Source organism: Vulpes vulpes, chromosome 8 (genome assembly GCF_048418805.1).
Source record: "Vulpes vulpes isolate BD-2025 chromosome 8, VulVul3, whole genome shotgun sequence".
In the NCBI taxonomy this organism is placed as follows: domain Eukaryota; kingdom Metazoa; phylum Chordata; class Mammalia; order Carnivora; family Canidae; genus Vulpes; species Vulpes vulpes.
In genome coordinates this window covers 30,417,511-30,429,555 of record NC_132787.1, presented here as the reverse complement: position 1 = coordinate 30,429,555, position 12,045 = coordinate 30,417,511, and the positions used below count along the sequence as shown (strand labels likewise).

Genomic DNA, 12,045 nt, shown 5'->3' with positions numbered 1-12,045 from the left:
TATTGTATAACTACTCCTACATTTTCAATGGATTTCAATAGTAACCAAAAGAGTGCTATGATACACCAAAAGTGTCCCAATAAATATGTTTTGAGGAGTTCCTGGGTGGCTCAGTCAGTAAAGCAACCAACTCTTGGTTTCAACTCAGGTTATGCTCTCAGGGAACTAGGATCGAGCCTCAAGTCAGGCTCCATGCTCAGTGAGAAGTCTGCTTAAGATATTCTCTCTCTCTCTACCTCTGCCCCCGCTTGCTCATGTGTGCACACATGCTCTCTCTCACTAAAATAAATAAATGTTTTCTTTAAAAATATTTATGTTTTGATTAACTCATTAAGTTTAAAAAAGAACATCTGTAGGGGGGAACTTAGCTGGCTCAGTAGGTAAAGCATGCAAGTCTTTGATCACAGAGTTGTAAATCTGAGCCCCATATTGGGTGCAGAGACTACTAAAAAATAATGAAAAAGGAACATTTGTTAATTCAATTGGGAAGCAGAATTACTCCTTGCCAAATAAAATTATATCATGGTTTAAAATTTTTTTTTTACTATTTCCAGATATTTTTATTGAGGTATAGTTGACATATAATATTAGTTTCAGGTGTACGACTTTATGATTAGGTATTTGTGTATGTAGCAAAATGGTCACATTAAGTCTATTTAAAATCCTACTAATATCATGCTTTTAATCTAGGAGTTTAGCAGCTGTACTTTCAGAATGATGATCTGATTCAACACAGAAATGATTTTACATAATAAATAATACGATACCAAAGGCCTAAAGTATTTACTATGAATCAATTAAATATATAAAAATAGAATTATATTGAAATGAAAAATATATAAAGATACAAGCATCAGCAAATTCAATCTCCACATACTAAAAAAATCTCAAGCTCTTTTAAATTTCAGGTTGTGTTTTCATTATAAAATTATAATTAGATGTTTCTGATATAGACATATTTTAAAACAGAGATTTTTTTTTAGGAAGAAATCATAATGTCTTAAGCATAGCTGGGTAATAATAATAGGGATGTATGCTACTGATACCAGATAATGACATCTGACTGGTTCACACACCCAACTTTCCAAGTTGGTTACAAAAACATAGAAGGCAATAAATGTGGAATATAATATTTAACAATCCTCAAGGATGGCACATCTGGATCAGTTCCAAACTAAATGGAGAGCCTGTGCCTATTAGAGAATACAGAAATAGCCTGACAGTTGCCTACTCTTCCAACAATGGATCCTTAGGGCATGAGAATAAGAGACAGGAACAGACTTGACATGCAAGGCAACCTACTATCTTGCACCACAGTGACTGTGCTGGATTTACAACAAGGGGCCTCTGTTCCTTAATGGAAAATACTCAAAGATTCTAAACTCTAAATGGCTTTGTAAAGGTAATTATGTTCCTCTTCACTAGATGCTAAAACTAAAAAAAGATAAATTCACAAAGCTACACAGGCATATGCTACATGGCAACCTCCTTTCTCTGTCCCATTTTAGCCTGGCATAAAATTTTAGTGTGGCTCTTCCATACCATATTGCCACTGTTCTAGTTTAGACTTTAGAGTCACAAATTCCAGTCACATTTCACACTCAGGACATACTTGTCCCATACCTCCTCCACTAATTTATGTTTCCATAATTTTTTCTTAAAGCATATAATATTATTTATCTTCAAAATAATTTCCCTGCTACTGTGAAACAAATCATGACTTACTCATTTTTATATATTACAAATATAGCACAGTATTTGTACAAAGCCAGAGTATAAAAGGTATTTTATCATAAAAGTGAGCAGTAGCTAGATAAGAGGTCAAGAGATAATCTATTCAAATCAACATATTTCTAGGAAAAGCAAATTAAGAAGCCTTCCAGAATCAGTAGGAGAGAGGACAAATGTCAAACAAAAGCTATCAGGACCAAGGATTGATTTTATGAAAACTAAAATGAACAGCCTTTGAAGATCTATTCTCTCTCAAGTCTGTGATGCACTGTAAGTCATAAAAGTTGTATTTTCTGGGCTTGGCAAAGCTCCAACTAGACAAATTAGGAAAAAAGTACGAGAGATTATTGGGAATGGGAGAGGGAGAAATAAGCAAAAGGAGCCAACAAAAACAAAAACTGGAGATACAAATTTCTTCAGAAAAGAAATAAGTGCCTGGTGGCACAGTTGGTTAAACATCCAACTCTTCGTTTCAGCTCAGGTCCTGACCACGGGGTCATGAGATCGAGCCCAGCATCAGACTTTCCATGGAGTCTTGGGAAATCGCTCTCTCCCCCTCCCTCTCCCCCTGCCCTCCACACTCTCACTCTTTTGCTGTCTGAAAATAAATTAATTTTTAAAAAAAGAAGTGTAATCATCAGTATTACAAACAAATGCTTTTCAAAATGTCTACAGGGAGTTAAAGGAATTACAAAAGTCTCATATATTAAAACATTTTTGTTTTAGATACATGTCTATACCTAAAGAAAAGTTTTAACAGAGAAATGAATATTCTTCTGTGATTTGTTTTAGTGTTTAAAGAAGATACTATGAGACCCCTGTCCAAGTTAAAAGCTAAATGAAATTGATTTTCATCCAGGCTCAAACTTGATCCTCTGAAATAGGCAAAATCATTCAATCATTATAACCAAAAAGAATTTGTCTTAAGTTGTAGCTATTCATACATTTCCTCTAACTTCAAACACCAGGTCACATTTTAAGATTCTCAAATTTATACTTTTCACAAATTCTACAGATCAATCAAACAGCAATCTCTGGTTTTCGACAAAGGGGACAGTGATGATAGCCATGATAGTAGTGGACACATACAATGGCAGCTGCTAACGTTCAACGTAAAGTGAACAAGAGATGGCATGATGACTTCTTGTATTCCACTCAAAAAATAACAGTGTGTTTATATAGATAGTTAAGGAGCATCTAAAGAATATTATTTGAAATAGACATTCATGCTAACGAGTTTACAAAATGGAAAGAGAAGGAGATATAAATAGAACAAAGAGAGTTCAGGTCACCTTTTGCCCAAATTAATTTTATAAAAATTCCACGGAGGTCTGGAGAATACTGCTTACCAGTGGTATTTTATGAAAAAAAAAAAACCCACAAATTTGTTTTCTGCTATAAAATTTTCTGGGAAGCTTCCTGTTCTAATGCCACAGGTTGTACACAGAACAAAACCAATAAATGACAGAGAAGAGTGGTACAAATGAAACCCTCCTCTAGGAACATCTACTGAATGGGACACACGAAAATTCACAAAAACACGTCAGGTTTGATCCACTAAAAAGTACTTTATGCCAATATTGTGAGTTTCTTCCTATGAAGAGCAAACTAAATTTAGTTCTATTTTTCCAAGACATTAATAAAGTTTAATATTCACCCATCCCCCTCAACACTAAATACTTGTTTCAAACTGTGAACTGTCTTAGTCTCTACTAAAAATAGTTGTTGTAATAAGGAAATTGACATGATTGGTGTCTACAGCTCTCCTTCCAGGAATACCTGTCAAAATGCCCATTTGTCAGTTTCAAGCTGTCTGAAAATGTATTTTCCCCATAGGGTTTCCCAAAGTAAAAACATATCAAGTAAAAAAATATATTATAGATTATCTTTCTTCAGAGAATAAAAGCTAGATATTTGGGGGTTATTATTTTATAAACAAGGTTTTCCATTTGACTTAGAATAATGTAAAGAAATAATCAACATTATCCTAAAAATCAGAATGTTGCTACTTTTCCACTGTAGTTGAGAAGTAATATAGATTAAAATCAAGGACTTCTAGAATATTAGAGCTGGGAAGGAATCTTGGAGATATCTAACTTTTTAAGATTGTTCTGAGTTACACAATTAATTATTGAATAATCCTGGAGGAATGGGTGAAGATTGGGATCTGTGAATTTTAAGATAGACAATACCAGTTTCCCAGCAAAATACACAAGGTCAGTTGTATAACATTTACCAAATATTAATTAAAGAATACCACTTTAGGGACACGTGGGTGGCTCAGTGATTGAGCATCTATCTGCCTTTGGCTGAAGGCGTGATCCCAAAGTCCTGGGATCAAGTCCTCCATTGGGCTCCCCATAGGGAGCCTGCGTCTCCCTCTACCTATGTCTCTGCCTCTCACCCTGTATTTCTCAAGAATAAATAAATAAAATCTTTAAAAAAAAAATACCACTTTAAAAGTTGGATTCTTTAAGACACAAAATTCTCAGAAGCCAATTTTTTTAAAGGGGAGAAAAAAATCTTAATGTTAATATCAAGCAAATATAATCTCTTTCTATCATAGCAGTGGTTTGTCTATCCACACACACCCATATTGAAAAACTTTTTTCCTACCCCTTTAGGTGGATAGCTAACATTAAGCGATATTGACAGTTGTCTCATGAAGTTATCTTAAGAATGATACCAGGTAAAATATGAAACAAAGTGAGAAAAGACAGAAAGAGAAAGGTCTGGCCCTCTCTGCAGGTTTTCTAGGTTTACATATCTTTTGAAAAAAAGGGAAAAGAAGTGAGATGGACCAAAACTATTTCTTAGACACATGCTATTTTAATCACAATATACTTCTAACATTTTACAGATGAAATTAAAATCACCTGAGCATTTAAAATAGAAAATAAAAATTAAGCACAGTTACGGTTTTCATAATTGCAGTGGCAAACAGTTCTCTGCAAGATTCTTAAATTCTTTGTGAAAAAATAGCCCATTTTCTTTCCCCTATGACCCCAAGTTAAACCAAACATTCTCTGTCACCTCATAAGGTCCCACTTTATGTTCCATTAACCAAGACTGCATAAAATAACCTCAAAAAGAGGACAGGAGTTATCTTTCTATAGAATGATGTTGGTAAAATAAATTCGTGTGTACTCAACTCATCAAAAGACACACAAAATAAGAGATATAATCAGTATTAAGACAAAATAGCTATTTTACTTATGCAACTTTTATCAGGAGACTCTCATTAAAATACATAAAACAAGGAACATCTGGGTGGCTCAGCCGTTAAGCATCTACCTTTTGGTTCAAGGCATGATCCTGGAGTCCCGGGATCAAGTCCCACATCGGGCTCCCTGCATGGAGTCTGCATCTACCTATGCCTATGTCTCTGCCTCTCTCTATGTCTCTCATGAGTAAATAAATAAAATCATTTAAAAAAATACATATAACAAGGCAGAAATAAATGAAAAATGTATTTCTATGGAAATATTTAAGGAATCATTCAAAATTTCAGCTAAAAGGGGCACTTGGGTGGCTTTGTCCGTTAAGCACCCTCCTGATTTCAGCTCAGGTTATGATCTCAGGGTGGTGAGACCAAGCCCTGTGTCTGGCTCTGTGCTGGGCATGGAGCCTGCCTAAGATTCTCTCTCTCCCTCTGCGCCCTGACCCCACCTCCCTACTTGTGCTCTCTCTCCCTCCCTAAAAAAAAGAAAAATTTTTTTCAGTTAAATAAATTAACATTATGGTTATCAATCAACTTTCGAAAGTTCAAACAAATATGGTATATTACTGTTAGAACAAAACATTCCCACAGAAATACCTTAAATATCATATCTTGAAAGCAAAACACATTTTAAGACATTGACATATAAAATGCACTTCTGATTTAAAATAGTCTCTATAAAATTATTCCATACATGTCATGAGAATATTCAAGATTCTGTTGAGTTTCTCCTCAAACAATGAACATCTCTAAATAGTAACCATATTTTCAGTCCTTTGTCTAATGCTAGCATTCTCTAGAATCTGAGTACACAGCAAAATGAACTGAACACAGCACAGAAATTTCCTGAGCATTCGGACCAAAGCCATATTTCATTATTTTTCCAATGTTTTTTCAGTTTTGTTTTACTCTCAGCAGCTGAATAATATCCAAAATGGTTCCACTGTCATAATTATTTATAATTTTCATATTTTTAATTGGATTTGATTCATTATAAAAACCTGGATTAAGAATCACTTAATAATATCTTCACAAGCAACAATGAATCTAATTCACTTTACCACAGAAAACTGTGCGAAATGAATTAGAAATAAGCAGGAAAAGAATGGATAGCATTATTCATACTATTAAAAATATTCATAATTACCATGGAACTTGATAAAATCAATGTGCTGATGCATGGCTTTTGAGGCCTTTTTCATGAGTGTTTTTTTTTTTTTAAGTGAAAATATCAGAAAGATCTCATTGTCTTACTCATAGGTTGCTATTTTACACAAACCTTGAAAACTGTACTCTAATGACAGGAATGGGTAGAAAAAGAAGGTGTAAAATTGAAATACTCTCACCTTTCTTGGCCTTTTATTTCAGGAGTTCAAGTTTCTTCATGGAGTAAGTTATAAACTGCTTCAAGACAATGGTTCAACTTATTAAATCTGTGAGATGTTTAAAGGGAATAATCATAGCCTACATTTGAAAGACTAGGAACTTGAAAAACAGGCATGTTTGCCAGAGGTTTTATTCTAAATAACAGAGTACATCCTGATTGTCTCCATGATTAAACTTTTTTCAGAGGATTTCAACTTACACTCAGTAAAAATTGTGGCCACTGTTACATTTTTTTTTTTCCTTTTCAGACAGAGAGTTAAGGTGTTACTGGTACAAAACCCACAATGGAACATACAAAAGTTCATTTATTTTATCATTTAACACATGTATATTGAGCTCCTATCACACACAAAACCACCATTCTAGGCCTTGCAACTTGTCTAAAAGTAGAAACTAGATATGGAGCCTACCTTGGGGAAGGAAACTTAATACCTGTTGAAACGTAAGACATTTATATATATGCATACATCTATATAAATTCCAGTACATGTTAGAAATAAATACCAAAGGATCCTGAGAAAACATATGGGGAGAACATTTATCAGAAAACATAGATTATTCCATGATGGCATAGAATAAATTTGCCAAATGACAGATTAGAATTTGGACATGAAGATAAAGTCAAACATATTCCAGGTAAAAAGAGGGAGAAACATTAAAGGCAGAGAAGCCGGAAAGACAGAGGTAGGCAGAAAGAAGTGTGCAGTACTTCACCTTGGCTAATCAGCACATAGGAAAGAGAGTAGCAGGGCTAAACTTAAAATGAAGGGAAGTCACCAGGTTATGGAGGGCCTGAATTGAATTTGCTTCCCTTGGCAGTGTTTTACGTAACAGACTGATAAGATTTAAGGTCTGTTTTAGCAAAACTGATCTAGAAGTAGTAATTAAGGATAAAATGAAGTAGGATGGAGGCAGATGTAGAGACCACTTGGAAGGTAATAGTTTAAGAAAACAGTCATATGACCTTAAAACAGTGAAAATAGGCCAGATAAGGCAAAAGCAAGGGTAAACTTCAGTTTGAAAGTAGCAGTACTTGGCAACCAAGTGTATATGGCAAGAAAAGGAGAAGTTGTCAAAGATATGTTCTTCAAGTGGGCTAGAAATTCTCCCTAGAATTGAACTATTTCTGGAGTTTACTCATTATAAGGATTATTTGTACCAGTACTGAGAGCTAATTTCAAAATACAAAAGAAAGGGGGGAAAAACTTATTTTGTACGATTTCATCATGAATTCAGATGAGATATCGTAAAGACATTGTTATCTACATTTGCTTCACTCTTCCTTTTATTTTTATACCTTTGGAAATGAATTGGAGAAAGCATACTCATCAAATACTAGTCATTCGAGTGACAAAGAAAACACGAAACTCAAGTGTTATCCAATTATAACTTTATTTTCAAACTCCAGGCAATAAGCCACTGAATAGAAGAATAAGCTTTGCCTAACCACCAGGTGAGGGCTGGAACAAACACAGGGTTAGCAATTTAGAGTGGAAAAGCTTTGTTTTCTAGAAAGTTGTGGAGTTCGATCCACTCTCCACCAAAACAAGAGAGCTTAACTTTTAGATATCAACCAAAAGACAAGTCCTAGCCCAAGCAACCCAAAATAACACAATATCACCAGACAGAGCAAAACTATCCCATGAAATAGTAAATTTTTGTCCTTCAAGCTTTTTACCTTCATGCTTTAATTGTGGAATATTTTACCACCAGTCTTTAACTCAGTTTAATTTCAGCCATATCACTCAAGTAGATCTTTTAAAAAAAAAAAAAAGTCAATTTAGAGAAGCTCCATGGTAGTTGGCAAGAACAAGTGCCTTATGAAAGGTGGCAAAAAGGGAGCCAAGAAAAAAGTGGTCGATCCATTTTCTAAGAAAGATTGGTATGATGTGAAAGTGCCAGCTATGTTCAATATAAGAAATATTGGAAAAACACTAGCCACAAGAACTCAAGGAACCAAAATCACATCTGATGGTCTCAAGGGTCACATTTTGAAGTTAGCCTTGCTGATCTGCAGAATGATGAAGTTCCATTTAGGAAATTCAAGCTAATTACTGAGGATGTGCAAGGCAAAAACTGCCTAATTTCCATGGCATGGATCTTACCCATGACAAAATGTGCTCCATGGTCAAAAAATGGCAGACCATGATTGAAGCTCATGTTGATGTAAAGACTACAGATAGTTATTTGCTTCGTCTATTTTGTGTTGGTTTTACTAAAAAATGCAATTATCAGATTCCGAAGACCTCTTACACTCAGCAACAACAGGTCCACCAAATCTGGAAAAAGGTGATGGAAATCATGACCTGAGAGGTGCAGACAAATGAGTTGAAAGAAGTGGTCAATAAATTGATTCCAGACAGCATTGGAAAAGATACAGAAAAAGCTTGTCAGTCTATTTATCCACTCCCTGATGTCTTCATTCGAAAAGTAAAAATGCTGAAGAAGCCCAAGTTTGAATTGGGAAAACTCATGGAGCTTCATGGTGAAGGTAGTAGTTCTGGAAAAGCTACGGGGGATGAGACGGGTGCTAAAGTTGAGCAAGCTGATGGATATGAACCACCAGTCCAAATATCAGTTTAAAATTCTGACATTTAATGGTGACAAATAAAAACGCATTTGTGATGTTTAAAAAAAAAGCCAATTTATCAGGATATTAGAGACTTTGGGGGAATAGTTTATAGGCTAAACAAAATACAGTTGAACCCTGAACAATGTGGGAGTTAGAAGCATCCACACATGCATAGTCATGTATTATTTTGACTCCCCCAAAACTTAACTACTGATAACCTACTGTTGGGCCAAAGCTATATAAATATAAAATATATACCTTTTTCTTACAATAAAGTATGCTACAGAAACAAAAATATTAAGAAAAACATAAGGAAGCAAAAATGCATTTACAGTACTCTACTGTATTTATCAAAATAAGTCCACGTATGAGTAAAGTGCAGTTCAAACTCATGTTGTTCAAGAATCAACAGTATCTACAAAACAAGAACTTAAATAGTATAAACATAATTTAATATCAAGAGAGCTGAAATGAAATAAACCAACTTAAACCTCTCTCATGGGGAGAATAGGTGGGGGATGAGGGGTATAGAGTGGAACAAACTGGTTAAACACATGAGAAAGGCTAGAGAGAATATTATTCAAGAGGTTTTGGCAACAATAAAGGTAGGATATGTTTCTCAGGTTCCCAGATGGATTTTATGATTCTTGTTCCTATTATGAAAACAGAAAACTTTAGTCCCTATAAATCAGCTCTACTGTGGATTAAATAAACTTTTGCTAACTCACCTGAGAACATAATATTTTTCAGAATGTCTTGGGAGAATAATTTCAAGCATGAGGCTTTATTTCAGTATTCAGCCAACACATTTATAATCTCTACAATAAACCAGACCCTTAACTTCGGCACTGGACAAAAAAAATTTTTTTAAAGTTACCACCTTCATAAAGTTATATGTATACCTCAGGTATACATATAAATGAATAAATAATAGCCTCTCAGTATCATGAATGATATAATAGATCAGTCTTCAATTCATTTCAATTATAACATGCAGCTTTTCCACACACATACTTTTCTAGATAATAAAGTACCTCTTAAAGTAATTTTTAAATTATTTTAATTACCTTTATTTCCATTTGATACAAATTTAAAACAGTTTACTGTAACAATTTCTATATTTTATAGCATTTTATAAGATATTTCTTACTTAATCATTTAAACAATCTTCTTAATGCTTCTATTTGTCAATCTTTCCACAGAAAATTCTGAATATTACAGCCACTTCTCTTTCTTTCAGCTTTATAGAGATATAATTAACATATAACATTATGTAAGCTTAAGATGTGCAATGTGATAATTTGATATACATATTGTATATTGCAAAAAGATTACCACATTAATTTTAGTTAATAACTCTATAACCTCAAGTAATTACCATTTTTGTGTGTGTGGTGAGAACATTTAAGATCAGCTCTCTTAGCCACATTCAAGAATATAATACCATACTATTACCTATAGTCACAATGAAGTACTTATATAAGATCCCTATAACTTATTCACCTTATAACTGGAAGTTTGTACTCTTTGGCTAACATCTCCCCATTTGCCACACAACCAGACAAGGCAACAACTACTATTCTGTTTCTGTAAGTCCAACACTTTTAGATTCCACATATAAGAAGGATCAAAGAGTATTTCTTTCCCTAACTTATTTCACTTAGCATAATGCCCTCAGTCTATTTACATTATCACAAATGGCAGGATTTTCTTCCACTGGCTGAATAATACTCCATAATTAATTAATTAATTAATTAATTCACACACACACATTTTCTGTAGCGATTCATCTGTGGAGGGATTCTTAAGTGGTTTCCAAGTCTTTCTTAATGTGCATATGTTACAGTGAACATGGGGGTGTAGATAACTCTTTGAGATCCTAACCTCCCATCCTTCAGTTAATCAGTATTGGGATTTCTAGATCGTATGGTAGTTCTGGTTTTAATTTATTAAGGAACCCCCACACTGTCTTCCATAATGACTGTACCAATTTACATCCTCAACAACAGCTTACAAGGGTTCCCTCTTCTTCCTTTTCATCCTCACCAACACTTGTTATAGCTTGTGTTTTGCACCAAAAGAGATATTTGGTACAATTTTAACCTTAAATTGACTAAGACTTGTTTTGTGACCTATCATGCAATCTATCCCAAAAGTATTCCATGTTCTCTTGAGGAGACTATTTTGCTGTTTTTGGATGGAATGTTCTACATGGTCTGTTAGGTCCATCTGATCTAAAGTATTGTTTAAACCCAATGGTTCCTTACTGATTTTCAGTATGGATTATCTATCTTTTATTGAAAGTAGGGTATTAAAGTTCTCCACTAATATTGTATTGTTTTCTATTTCTCCTTACAGATTTGTTAGTATTTGATATATATATATATTTGCTATATATATTTATTTATAAATATTATATTAAATATAATATATAAATATATTATATTTAATTATATATAAATATATATTTATATATAAATATATTTATATTTTATATATATTTTTTTTTATATCCTCTTGATAAATTCACTTATCATTATATAATAACCTTCTTTATTTCTTGTTATAGTTTTTTACTTAAAGTCTATTTTGTCTGATATAAGTATAGCTGCCTCTGCTCTCTTTTGGTTTCCATTTATATAGAATATATAAAATACATTTTCCAATTCTCCAGTTTGAGCCTATGTGTCTTGTTAAAGCTGAAGTGAGTTTCTCATAGGCAGCATATAGTTAGCTCTTGTTTTGTTTTTGTTTTTGTTTTTTAAGATTTTATTTATTTATTCACAAGAGACACAGAAAGAGAGAGAGAGGCAGAGATACAGGCAGAGGGAGAAGCAGGCTCCATGCAGGGGGCCTGACCTGGGATTCGATCCCAGGTCTCCAGGATCATGCCCCGGGCTGAAGGCACTGCTAAACTGCTAAACCACCGGGACTGCCCTTGTTTTGTTTTAATCTATTCATCCAACTAAGTCTTTTGATTGGAGAATTTAATCCATTTACATTTAAAAGAATTACTGATAGGTAAGGACTTACTAATGAGTTAGACTACTCATCTAACTGTGTTTGACTATTTAGTAGTTCCCTTGTTTCTTTCCTCCGCTGTTTTCCTTTATGAATTATTTTTGTTAATGCTATT

At 33.8% G+C, this 12,045-nt stretch overlaps 1 protein-coding gene and 1 pseudogene across 7 annotated transcripts in view; one reads left to right on the top strand and one right to left on the bottom strand.

The window, feature by feature from the left end:
* EPS8 (EGFR pathway substrate 8, signaling adaptor) overlaps window positions 1-12,045 on the bottom strand; it is a 174,986-nt gene that overhangs the window by 140,449 nt on the left and 22,492 nt on the right. The gene's annotated exons all lie outside the window — the stretch shown is intronic.
* LOC112917251 (small ribosomal subunit protein eS1-like) lies at window positions 8,131-8,920 on the top strand (annotated as a pseudogene).